Genomic DNA, 13,189 nt, shown 5'->3' with positions numbered 1-13,189 from the left:
CAGAGAATATTTTAACTTACTGCATCTGTGTATTGTTTGCAAATTGCACAGTGGCAGATAGGACAGCACTCCAGAGGGTCAACGTCATTGCCCAGAGGATCACTGGTTGCCTCTCCCCTCTTTGGAAGTGCTTTTTAGCTCCCGCTGCCTTAAGAAAGTTCAAAACATTCTTAAAGATCCATCTCATCCTGGGCACCCTTTTTTTTGAACTATTACCATCTGGCAGACGGTACAGAATAATAAAAACAAGGTCAAATAGACTGAAAAACAGCTTCTATCCCAGGGCAATAACCATATTGAATTCTACGGTATATGCAATATCGGGTTTTCAATTTTAATTACATAGAATGTAAAGAATGTATGTTTGTGTTTTTATTTTTATAGTTATAATGTACGTTGAAGACGGCATTTAATTTTGTTGTATCATGTGCAATGACAATAAACTAAACTATCTCCCCCACCCCCGATCTGTGCCCTTTTGGCTGCTCTGCACGGTACAGTAGTGGTGGCACTGGAACTGCAGTAGAAGCTCAGGGCCTTCAGCAATCTCAGAACTGGCTGCCCCTGACACTCTTCCTTCAGCTCCACACAGCCACCGCTTCCGAGGAGTACTACCTTGAGTGTCATAGTTAGCCACCTCCATGCAAAGCTCCCACTGTCCTGCAGTCCACCAGTCCCGCTGCACTCAAAATGACCTTTGCTGTCTTCTTTCTCCCACTGCTGACTAGGCATGCTGGGCCTGGCGCCTTTACGAGGCAGCTGCTGGCTGTACCAGGTTTTCTTCCTGAGGCCATGTGTGCCATTCCAGAAATCGTGTGCAGCCTTCTCGCAGAGTTTCAGAAGGCCTCAACCTTTCTGAAGCATCACAAGAAGGATGCGTGCAATTTGGAGAACGGCATGCACAGTCTTGGAAAAGGCCCGGCATGGCTAGCATCTGCTTTGCATAGGACCAGGCCAAGTGTGAGAGGAAGAAGATGGCAAAAGGTCAGCTGAGTGTGGCAAGGCTGGCAAAGTACAGGCAACTGGGGCTTTATGCTGGGACACTGGGATGGCTGGCAACAATGTGGGGCATGAGACAGCACTCCTTGGTAGTAGGTGGCCCCAGTGGTGCTGGGGCTGAAACAGAGGTATTATGGCAGCTGGCTGAGACTCCCGAAGGGCCTTTAGCCCCAACGCCACTACCAAGTAATACCACTAGGCAGGGCAGCCAAAAGAGCAGAGATGTGGGGAGATAGTCCAGTGTGGGGAGTGCTGAAGAGGCAGTTCCTTACAAAGGCTTGAGGCTGGAAGTCACTTGGATCAGGGTAAGTCCTATTGTAATATTATGTTTTATGTTATGTAATGTTCTCCCCTTTATTATTTTATATGTAATTCAAGGTGGCAAAAATACCTAATACCCCTTCTTCCTCCTATTTTCCCCACAATAAGTCTCTCAGATGAGTTGGGCTGAGAGAGACTGACCGGCCCAAAGTCATCCAGCTGATTTTCATGCCTAAAGTGGGACTAGAAATTGCAGTCTCCAGGTTTGTAGGCCAGCACTTTAACTACTATACCAAACTGGCACTCCTAACAACTGCTCATGATGGTTAATGATGGCATTGTGGATTCCCATTATTAAATGATGTGGTCATGTGATTTTGCCTTTTACATGACATTGTTTTATGAGGGAAATCCTGGTCCTAGTTACTATGGTTAACCAAGGATTTCTTGTATGGATGGCGTATATGCAGCATATGAACATATAGACCACACATTTTATACCATTCTAGTGTCCATACATTTAAATTTAAAGGATGTTGAGTTCCAACTTACAAATAACATTTTTGTGGGGGAGCCTAAATCTGAAACTAAAAGCCCTGAAAAGGCAAAAGTATGGCTAAATTTATCATGGGTTGTATCAGGAAAGGGAATGTCATTAGTAGCTAGGAAAAGATGAAACACTGCAAGTATTTTCTGGGTTTGAATAATATATTGAATCATAAATTAAATAGAAAAGGTTCATGTAACACCCCAGAACACTCAAAAGATAACCAAGGTCCAAACAAAGCTTGTTTGTTCTATGAAGAATTTCTAGGAAAAGTAATTCTGCATTTATTGTTTAAAAAAGGATCAGAGACTTATTCCATTGCAACAAAATCTATTATCCTCCCTCATTACATGACATTGTCGGAGTGGGGAGCATCATATTGAAGAAAGCTGATATACCTTTTTCCTAATAATGCAAAGTGCTCCATCCATATAGGCTGAGTTTGGAATTTTGGATGTTGCTCAAAGCCATACTGTACATGGTTTACTTTTAGTTAGTGCATCATGTGAATCCAGCCATTGTGTTTACAGTGTAGCATGTTGTATAAGCCCAGCCAGGTGGGATTTATGCAGCAAATCCTGGCTTGCTGCAATGTGTGAATTCAGTAATCTTCACAATAACCCTATGAAGTAGGTGGCTTGTGAATGCATGCCTAACTGCGAGTGGGATTGCTTGAATACATGCACAGCAATCCTGCTAGGAAAAAGAAAAGAATTTTAGAGTGAGAGGTAATGTGAAGCATATGGGAGATGTTGGTTTCCTCTTTAGAGGAGTGGAGATAAAAGTAGTGGTGTTGTCACTTGTATGGGTTACAGTAATGAAGACTTGCTCATATCAAATATAATTGCATTTCTTCACATCCATTGCCATTCTACTTCAGGGCAAAGCACCAAGTGTGATCACAGACATTACACATGCCCAAATCCCAGCATTACTGGAGGGTCATTTCTATTATTTGCAGCTTGTCTCAATAAATAAACAGGCTCCTGTTAACGCTGCATTGTCATGCTATAGACTCAACTGTTTTCAACCGATTAAAATCCTGGATTTTCTAAAGCTCTTATCCAATATGGATTATTGCCTTGTTCTATTAACCAGCTTAAGCCACTTTAATTTTGTTCTATAGGCTAGTTCCTCAATAGGTTAAAAAAATGAGTGATCTGCCTGCCTGACTACCTGTTTATCTGTCTATCCAGCTATCTCTCTTTTTATAATTTTATTAAACTTATTAGAGTATAAAATATAAATGAAACTGAAAATAGTTGGAAAGAGGAAAGGTGTAGGAAAGTGTAGGATAAAGGGAAAAAAGAAAAAAAAGCAGTAATTTGCAACTCTTTAGCGCAGTAGAATAAACATAACATTACAGCCTCAACTTTTTACTTTGCATACTCAGTATATATTAGCCATTTCTATAACAAAAAAATCCTTGTCTAATCAGTAAATCCCAAAGTCAGTTTTATTATGTTTCTATCTCAAGCACAAAATCCACAAGCAATTTCCAGATAGAAGCAAAGTTAGATTATCAAAATTTAATTAAAGTTCTTCTCTTTGATTTAAGCAGTTAATTTGGTCATCTCCACTAGTTCCATCAGTTTCTCCAACCATTCTTCTATCTTTCCATTTTTGCACATAAAACATTCTTGCTACTGTACACGTATAACAAAAAAGTTCCAATTTTTTTCCCAAGTTCATTACAAATTTCCATTTTTCTTCAAGTGCTCTGTCTTCTCCTCCTTCTCCTTCCTTAAAATTGTAGACTGGTGACATAGGTGGGTAAATTTAGTATATTGACAGATTAAAAGTAGAATGACTTGTCTGAACATGTAGGCAAAAACTAATTACCGGTACTTCTTTATTTATTTTATTTGTCATTTTTAAGAACCACCCATTACTCTCACAGAAAGTCTCTGGGTGGTGTACAATAAAATATTAAAAGCATAAAAAACAATATGTACAATTTTAAAAAAGTAAGGTGTTATGTATTCATGTTTGTACCTTTAAATATTTGAGCGGGAAATCAGCACGTTGCTGATTGGACGAAGCCTCCAGTAGAACTGTATAAAAGGAGAGGTTTTTCCCCCAGCCTGTTGCTGGGTTCACCCTATATTAAAGAGCTGTTGTCACTACCCTGGTCTCCAGCCTCGTTACTTCCCGAACATAACATTGGCGACGAAGGTGGGATCTCGAGGCTAAGGAGAACCAGAACCGAGCTGAAGCACGATAGACCCGAACCCAGCAAACTCAGGGCAGAAAAACGGAGATGGCCAGTTACACTCCGCCCGCACCATTTGACCCGGCTAAGGAGAAATGGGGAACGTATATGACCCGTTTCGAAAGCTTTCTAGAAGCCAACGAACTGCAAGGAGTTCCAGATAACCGCAAAAGGGCTTATTTCTTAAGCCACTGTGGTCCGGAGGTCATTGATATCGCGGAAGCCCTGGCAGAGCCAACGCCGTTGCAGTCGGTGTCATGGCCAACTCTACAGACTTTACTAAAAAACCACTTTGCACCAACGCCGTCCAAATACGTGCGGCGGTTTGAATTCGGAGAGCGAAGGCAGATGGAGGGCGAAACCATCGGTGACTACATGGCCGCCCTAAGCGTCCAAGGACTGCGGATACCGCGACCTAGACGAGGTGCTCCTCGAGCAACTCATCCGAGGCGTCAAAGACATCCGTTTGCGGCGACGGCTGCTGGCAAAGAGCAACCTAACGTTAGCCACCGCTCTGGACGAAGCCAGAGCACATGAAATGTCCACCCAAGCGGCGGAGACACTGCAGAAGCCTGTCCCACCGAAGGCGAGCGCGAAGGCAACCCCGGTGCACCAGGAGGAGGTTCAGACCGAATCCGACGGTGAAGATGAGGAAGGGGTCTGCCGAACCGAGAAACGCGACAAAGGGGACAGAGATGAATGCGGGAGCTGCGGTGGGCAACACCAGCGCCAACGCTGCAAGTTTAAGGACGCGACCTGCCGGCGGTGTGGGAAGAAAGGGCACCTAGCTCAAGTTTGTCGAGCGGCCCAACCTTCCCGCCGAAAATTCAAATCGGCCAATCAGAGCGCGGAATCGGCAAGGCGACCCGCGATTGGCCCAAACAAAAAAGGCGCGGATTCCAACCAAACAACTGTGGTCATAGGCGCGCCTCGACCAGTGGAGAAGAAGATCTTCACCAAGCCAAAATAGAGGAGTGCGGTGCGGCTTGAAGTAGACACGGGATCAGCGATCACCATCATGTCCTGGGACACTTTGGCGAAGTCGCTGCCGTCTGTCGCGAAGCGCCACCTGCAAGCTCAACGGCTACGAGTCCACGACTACCAGGGGAATCGCATCCCTGTTCGAGGGACCACCTCCGTCCGAGTCGAGTACGGTCCACACAAGAAGACCCTGCCCATCACGATCGTCGAAGGAACTCTGCCCAGTCTGTTGGGACTAGACTGGTTTCGTGCCCTGGGCATGGGAGTGACTGGCATCTACAGGAGTGACTGTAACCTGAAAGACATTCTCTTTAACGAGTTCGAAGATGTCTTCAAGGACTGCCTGGGCAAGTACAAGGGGACCCCTATTTCCTTCAACTTAGACCCCCAGGTAGCCCCCATTAGGCTTAAGGCGAGGAGAGTCCCTTTGCCCTAAAACCAAAAATCGATAAGGAGCTGGACAAGCTCATAAATCAGGGGATTTTGGTGCCAGTCGATCACGCAAAGTGGGAGACGCCAATCGTCACCCCAATAAAGCCGGACGGGTCAATTAGAATTTGCGCTGACTACAAGGCGACGCTTAACAAAGCCTTACAGAAAAGCGCTTACCCGGTTCCCGTGGTGCAACACTTACTGCACTCTTTGGGGCAAGGGCAAGTCTTCGCAAAGTTAGACTTGGCCCAAGCCTACCAACAACTGCCCGTAGACGCCCGCACGGCCGAAGCCCAAACGATTGTAACGCACAGGGGGGCCTTCAAGTGCACCCGATTGCAATTTGGGGTTAGTGTGGCACCAGGGCTGTTCCAAAACCTAATGGAACGACTGCTGCAGGGGCTCCCAGGGGTAGTTCCCTACTTCGATGATGTCCTAATTTCAGGGGAAAACATGGAGGAATTGGGGGAGCGGTTAAGAAAGGTTTTGGGTATTTTCCGGACAGCGGATTAAAAGTCAAGGCAAACAAATGCCAGATAGGGTCAAATCCGTCGATTTCTTGGGCTACTGGATAGACAAGAAAGGAATTCACCCCACTGAGAGCAAGGTTAAGGCAATTAGGAAGGCTCCAGCGCCCAAAAACAAAGCAGAGCTGCAGGCATTCCTGGGATTGGTGAATTTTTACGCGGTCTTTTTAAAGAACAAAGCAACCGTTGCGGAACCGCTGCATAGGCTCTTAGGAAAAAATACTGTTTGGTCTTGGGGAAAGTCGGAAAATAGGGCTTTTGAAGCAGTAAAGAACCTGCTCTCAAGTGATAGCCTGCTCATCCAATACCACAACTCACTACCCCTAGTGTTGGTTTGCGATGCCTCCCCTTATGGGGTGGGAGCTGTACTCAGCCATAGACTCCCAAACGGCACAGAAGCCCCTATAGCGTTTTACTCTAGAACGATGTCCTCCCCAGAGAGAAACTACAGCCAGCTAGATAAAGAAGCACTAGCCATTGTGTCAGGGGTTAAAAAATTCCACGAATATGTCTTTGGGCGGAATTTTGAAATCGTGACTGACCACAGACCGCTACTAGGGATACTGGCTGGCGACCGCCCAACGCCTGTGGCACTTTCGCCACGACTGACCCGTTGGACTATATTTCTAGCCGCTTATTCGTACAAGCTGCAGCATCGACCAGGAAAAGAAGTGGGGCATGCGGACGCGTTAAGCCGATGCCCACTACCAGGGGCGACCGAAGACCCCACTCCGGGAACGCCCATCCTACTTATTGACTCTTTGGACTCTGGCCCAGTCACATCTAAGGAAGTGGCTCGGGCATCATACCGGGACATTGTGTTAAGGACTGTACTCGGTTGGGTACAGAGAGGGTGGCCCGCTGCAAAGAATTTGTTAAAAAACGAGATGAGCTCTCGGCTCAAGGGGGTTGCCTGTTATGGGGTGATCGTGTAATAATTCCTGATAAACTGAGGGGAAAGGTATTGGACCTCCTCCACGAGGGTCACCCAGGGATCGTAAGGATGAAGGGGTTAGCTAGAAGCTATGTGTGGTGGCCACTCATGGACGCAGAGATTGCTGAGAGGGTAGGGAAATGCCAGGCTTGCCAAGAGTCCAGACCTCTACTCCCAACGGCCCCAGTCAGGGAATGGGAAAAGCCCCAAGGGCCATGGTCAAGAATCCACATTGATTTTGCTGGCCCCTTCCACGGCCAAACGTTCTTAGTGGTTGTTGATGCATTCTCTAAATGGTTGGAGATCATACTCATGAAATCCACTACGGCCGAAGCAGTAATCGCAGCCCTGCGCCACCTATTTGCAACTCACGGGTTGCCGGACACTCTGGTGTCCGACAATGGGCCTCAATTCACGGCAGCCCAGTTTGAAGAATACCTGGCAGAGGAGGGCATCCGACATGCCCTCTCTGCGCCTTTCCACCCTGCGTCGAATGGCCTTGCAGAGCGTTCCGTCCGGAGCGCTAAGGAGGCATTGTCCAGGCTCAAGCCAGGTGACTGGCAAACAAAGATAGACTTTTTCCTAGCCGTTCAACACAGAACCCCAAGCACGGCCACCGGGAGAAGCCCAGCCGAATTACTAATGGGACGGAAACTCCGATGCCCACTTGACCGCTTGAATCCCCATTACACACCAGAGGGTTACAAGGGGGAGCTAGAAAAGACAAGGGAAATGAGCATAGGCGACCGGGTGTGGGCCCGAAACTATGGGGACGGCCCTAGTTGGTTCGCAGGACAAATAATAAAGATAACCGGCCCAAAATCGTACGTGGTAGAGCTACCAGACAACCGAGTGTGGGCGCCACATAGATCAGTTAAGGAAACGAATAACTGATCAAACCGAACCAAATGAAACAGAACATGACCAATACCAATTTGAATTCACAGCTGACAATGACCCGGGGGAGGCGCAAGACTTAGCTGAGGTCCCAGAGTTCCAGCGACGCCATCAGGTTCCCGAGGGAAACAGCAGGGACGGTTTCAAAAATAATCCAAGGCCGGATGGCCAAGAAAAAGAGTCAGCCAATAATCCGGAGCCCGTTGGCTCAGAGAAAGAGCTGGGAGGAGAAAACAGCCCCTCCGACCAGCTCAAAACACTACCCAGAACTGAACCGCGCAGGTCAGAAAGAACTAGGAGACGCCCAGGTTATTTGCGTGACTACGTCGAAAAATAACATGTAAATAAATATGTAAATAGAGGCAAAGTGTTTTCTGGGAGGGGAGGAGTGTTATGTATTCATGTTTGTACCTTTAAATATTTGAGCGGGAAATCAGCACGTTGCTGATTGGACGAAGCCTCCAGTAGAACTGTATAAAAGGAGAGGTTTTTCCCCCAGCCTGTTGCTGGGTTCACCCTATATTAAAGAGCTGTTGTCACTACCCTGGTCTCCAGCCTCGTTACTTCCCGAACATAACATAAGGGATGTTAAAAATGGATTAAAAGGTAGAGGGAAAACTTCCCGAGGCACCAACCAGTCCCTCTCTGGGCTCCCCACATGTGCCCCTCTGGGCTCCCCACATGTGCCCCTCTGGGCTCCCCACATGAGGCCACAGAGTTATTTTGTAATTCCTTTCTGGAAGACCAGCAAAGTGGAGGGAGGAATACATTTTAAGTTGGCACTAAAACTTCTAAGACTAACTGAACAGGGAGTCAAGGTACTTGAATCAAAAAGCTCTCCACATCTCTCTGATAGGTGCACATCACCATCAGCTCTGAGTTGATGGGCAGAGGTACTAAAAAATACCCAGGTTCTAGAACCATATATAGGTAATCCTTGTCCTACAACCATTATTGGGACTAGAATGTTGATTGCTGAGTGATGCAATCATTAAGTTATCACATGACCAGAACTTTATCGCCGTTAAATGTTTATCACACGGTCATTAAGAGAACCATATGGTTGTTAAGCAAATCCAGTTTCCCCAACTCACTTGTCAGAAGCTGGCTGGGAAGGTCACAAGTCACAATCATGTGACCACAAGACACTGCAGCCAACATAAATGGGAGCTTGTTGCCAAGCGCCTGAACTGCAACCATGAGATTGTGTGGTGGTGTGATAGCTGTAGTTTCAAGAATAGGTTGTAATTAGTTTTTCTAAGGCTGCTGTAATTTCAAACAGTTGTTAAATAAATGGTCATAAATTGACAACTACCTGTAAGCTTTTATATTAGAATAGAATAGAATTCTTTATTGGCCAATAAAGAACATACAAGGATTGGGCACACAAGGAATTTATCTTGGTGCATATGTTCTCAGTGTACATATTACATATTACATCAAATATTCAGAATTCAGCTCAGTAACAACCAACCAACCACCCCAGTACCTTCCAAATAAATGTGTTGGGTTATAACAGAACATATACTGGTCAGCGACTCTTATCTCATTGTTACTTTATTCTTCCAATGGTCTTACAGCATATGTGAAATATTGTAGTAATAGTATATCACATAACTGAATCACAGGAGACCATTCTGGCCTCCTTATACTCACTTATGAAAGCATTCACTTTGGTGTGCACTTCCGTTTCCTGACAGTTTCAAATTTTTCTCAGTTTCTACTTCTTGCCCTTTTATGTTCTTAATGTCCTTGCAAATATTGTCAGTCTTGGTACTACCAATGATTAGATTTTCTTGTAGTTTTAGTTTGATTATCTCATCTTCAGATCTCCTGGTGATGCTTTTCCCCAGAGCCATTTGGGCTGGAAATCTCATCCCTTAATACCCAACTTGTCTAAATGTTAAGCTATGTCCATGTAGGCAATATTCACTTGAAATCAATTCTTCAGTGATAACAATTAGTTCTTATCATTTCATAATATTACTGTGAGCTAAATAATAAATACAGATAATCCTCAAGTTACGACTACAATTATGCCCAAAATTTATGTTACTAAGTGAAATATTCGTTAAGTGAGTTTTCCCCATTTTATGACTTTTCTTGCCACAGCTGTTAAGTGAGTCATTGCATTTGTTAAGTTAGTAATGCGGTTGTTAAGCGAATCAGGTTTCCTCACTGACTTTGCTTGACAGAAGGTTATTAGAAGTGATTGCTAAATCTTATGAGACAAAGAAGCCGTTGATTAGACTTTAATAAATGTATTACGAAAGGTATTTAAAAATGCTATAAATGTGAATATAAACTGGAATAAGGAACAGGAGATTCTCGTTTCGTTTAAACTCTTGATATTTGCATCAAACATTTCTGAGTAAAGTTTGTTCAATGCAGAAATATTATTTCAGTCTTTATTGGTGCCATGGTACTTGTATAGAAAAGGAATTGTCATTGGGCTGTTGGAGAGGCAGTGGAATAGGGCTTCATTGAAGCATAGGTTTTCACACTATTCTAAATTGTTAATGTTTTGGGGAAAAGTTCTTAGACCTATTGATTTGATTTTGAACTAGGGTTTAATATTCAAGGTGTCTTTGTTCTTTTGAACAATATATATTTATTACAGGGTAGAAGGAGAATGATGTTAGTGTATGGGTGGTAAAAAACCAAAAGGATCTTGTAGTGAATTGTATCTGATGAAAGCTTTTGCCTTTAGGTAAAATGTGTTACTGTAGTGGGAAAAGGTACTGCCAGACTCTTCCTGATATCTGTTTCATGAAATTGATACTTGGACAATGGAAATTGATTCTCTACACTGAACTTATTGCTAAGAGACTTATCCTTCAACATTGGTAAGATAAAGCTGCTTAGCCCTCCCAATATATCAAAGTAACACACCCCAAGGGGCAGGGGGAAGGGTTGTATATATATTGACAAGCGATAGCTTACTTCTTGGCTAATTACAGTCAGTGGTTGATTTAGTACATGACATTAAATTATAATGCGGCTTGCTTATTTCAAGCTTAGCTACTGCAGTTAACCAGAAATGGTTTCTGGCAGGTTACTCAAACTGTGTGATATCCAGAGGCGATGGATGAATGCATTTGTGTAACAACTCCTCCCAACCTTCCCCAGTCATCAATAAAAAAAATTGGAGAATGTTTGGACAACATTGTTAGTTTGGCAGCAATAATGTAGCAGACAGATTTGCATATCCTGGTTATTAATTAAATTTCTGTTTATTTAATATTTATAGTTTTCATGTTTGTATCATCATTTTTATAGCATTTGCAAGCTGCCCAGAGTCACCTGACAGTGAGATGGGTGTCGTGTGTGTGTGTAAATAAAAAACAACAACAACATTCAAAATTGGATTGCTGTCAGAACAGGGAAGAACATCATCAACAGGGTAAATCCAAATAGAGATTTGACAGAAGCACGTCTCCATCAGAGTTGGTTGATTTATAGGTGTACTAATTAATATTCAGATTCCAGAACCATATGGCTTTAATTTTGCAATAAATACCCTGAATTTAGCTCACTAGCAAATTGGCAGCTACCCCAGTAAAAGGTACTCCTTCACTGGCCGCTACAGCTTCCTTCTCACAAAGTATCACCTTCCTGCCAGGGGTAGAAGTGTCCAGTCTTACTTTCTTGGGTTTCTTCCTGGAAATTGTGCTGGGTTCCAGTGCTGAGTCAACATCATTACCCTCAGCAGCTGAAAGGCTGCTGCTTCTCTTCCGCTTCCTGCAGAAGGGTGATGCTCCCAATGAAGAAGCCCTTGAAGAGGAGGAAAGTAGCACTAGGCAAGGTCATCTTGAACCAGGCCTGCTTGTCAGGATTAAGGAGTGGGTTGGGTTCTGGCAGGGGCTGCGGCCATTGCAACACCTTCAGAGGAGAACCCCAGTGCTTGCCTCTCATGCATGGCCTGATGCACTGCTGTAGCTTCATGAAGGCCACTTATATTGAGACAGAAAGAAGCAAGGATGACTCTCCACAAATTCACTTGCTTTCCTGCTTCATGGCTTCATATATCTGTGTGAATCTAGCCAAGTGCGGCCAATAGAGAAAAATCATGGTTAGCCACATTGAGGCTTCTTGAGGCAATTAGTTGAATCAGGACATTATAAATTTCATTTTCTCAGAGCTGATTAAAAATGATGGCTTAAAGATTTTATCTTGATTTTAATGATATTGTTCTTGTTCTTACATTATTAAGTTGCCTAGAGCATTGTATAAACAGGCAGTAAGGATACAAATTTAATTAATAGATAACACATTTTATATACCATATTCTGTTATTCTTAATAGATGTGCTGAATCTTCCTCTCTTCAGTTTCTTTTTTCTTGTTCTAAATATTGATACTGCGATGGAATCTACTCTGTGAGATGGATTAATGATTTGCATGCAGGAAGAGGCTAAGAAGAATCTTCCCTAATTCTTCGAAGCATTTATCAGATTAGTTATGCAAAGTGCCTTAGTCTGACAAGATTCCTGTCTATGGGTGAACTGCAATAAAGAAACTACTTGAGCAATTTCTTACGTCATCTTGAGTTTCCTGCACCTGACATTAATTTTGCCATGCTCCAGACTCCTTTGTAGGACAGAAACTTGAAGGATTAGAGAGAATGCTTTCTTACTTTCTTCCTACAATGAATATTGGTGACTTGGAAAATGGGGGGTGGTAGTGTTTTCTTCCGGAGAAAACCCTGGGCTTTTAATTTTGACTCTATGCTGCCATTTTATGGATTTTAATCCCACCCCACCCTATAGATGCCACAAGTAGTGTCTTCAGAAGTAAAAATAAATAAACAAAAAGGACCAAGTCTGTTCTTATTTGGGATAATTAACAACCCAAGTTCAAACCCTGTTTGATCCCCAGATAACAGTCAGTTGCCTGCTATGGTACAGAGCTATATAACTAGAATTTCCAGGTGAATTTCTTTTCCCAAAGTCTGCCATGAGGAATGGTTATCTAGCTAAATTTATAACTTGTTTATTGTAAACAGTGTGAGTACTTTACAACCATATTGTAGATATATTTGAGATAGAGTATGATATTAGTTGGAGGCTGTAGAATTGTTTTGCTATTCTCTGATTACATGGCCAGTAGAGGGTGCTATGGGATTTTTCTAATAGGCCTTTCTATTTATGGGGGAGTTGTAAACTATAACTCACATATTACCAATTTCTAATAGGGGTGAACAAGTATCTAATTCTCTCGTGACTCGCAGTCATGCTATAGAGGGCACGAACAATATAAATTCCTTCAAAAAATCAACAGAAATGAGCTATGCTGCCACCCATTGATGCTTTGCATTGGCAGGGGATGAGCTAGATGGCCCCTGGTGAAGCTTCCAAACTTGTGGATACTGAGATTTAATATGCATTGCTTGTGTTCTTG

At 43.6% G+C, this 13,189-nt stretch overlaps 1 long non-coding RNA gene across 1 annotated transcript; it reads left to right on the top strand.

The window, feature by feature from the left end:
• Positions 1–10,101: 10,101 nt before the first annotated feature.
• On the top strand, positions 10,102–12,374 carry LOC131192596 (uncharacterized). Its single transcript, XR_009153760.1, has 3 exons — positions 10,102–10,636; positions 11,070–11,193; positions 12,096–12,374. It is a non-coding gene; the product is annotated as an uncharacterized LOC131192596 (long non-coding RNA).
• Positions 12,375–13,189: the final 815 nt, after the last annotated feature.

Source organism: Ahaetulla prasina, chromosome 2, assembly GCF_028640845.1.
Source record: "Ahaetulla prasina isolate Xishuangbanna chromosome 2, ASM2864084v1, whole genome shotgun sequence".
NCBI lineage: Eukaryota > Metazoa > Chordata > Lepidosauria > Squamata > Colubridae > Ahaetulla > Ahaetulla prasina.
This window is presented reverse-complemented; position numbering and strand designations above follow the sequence as displayed.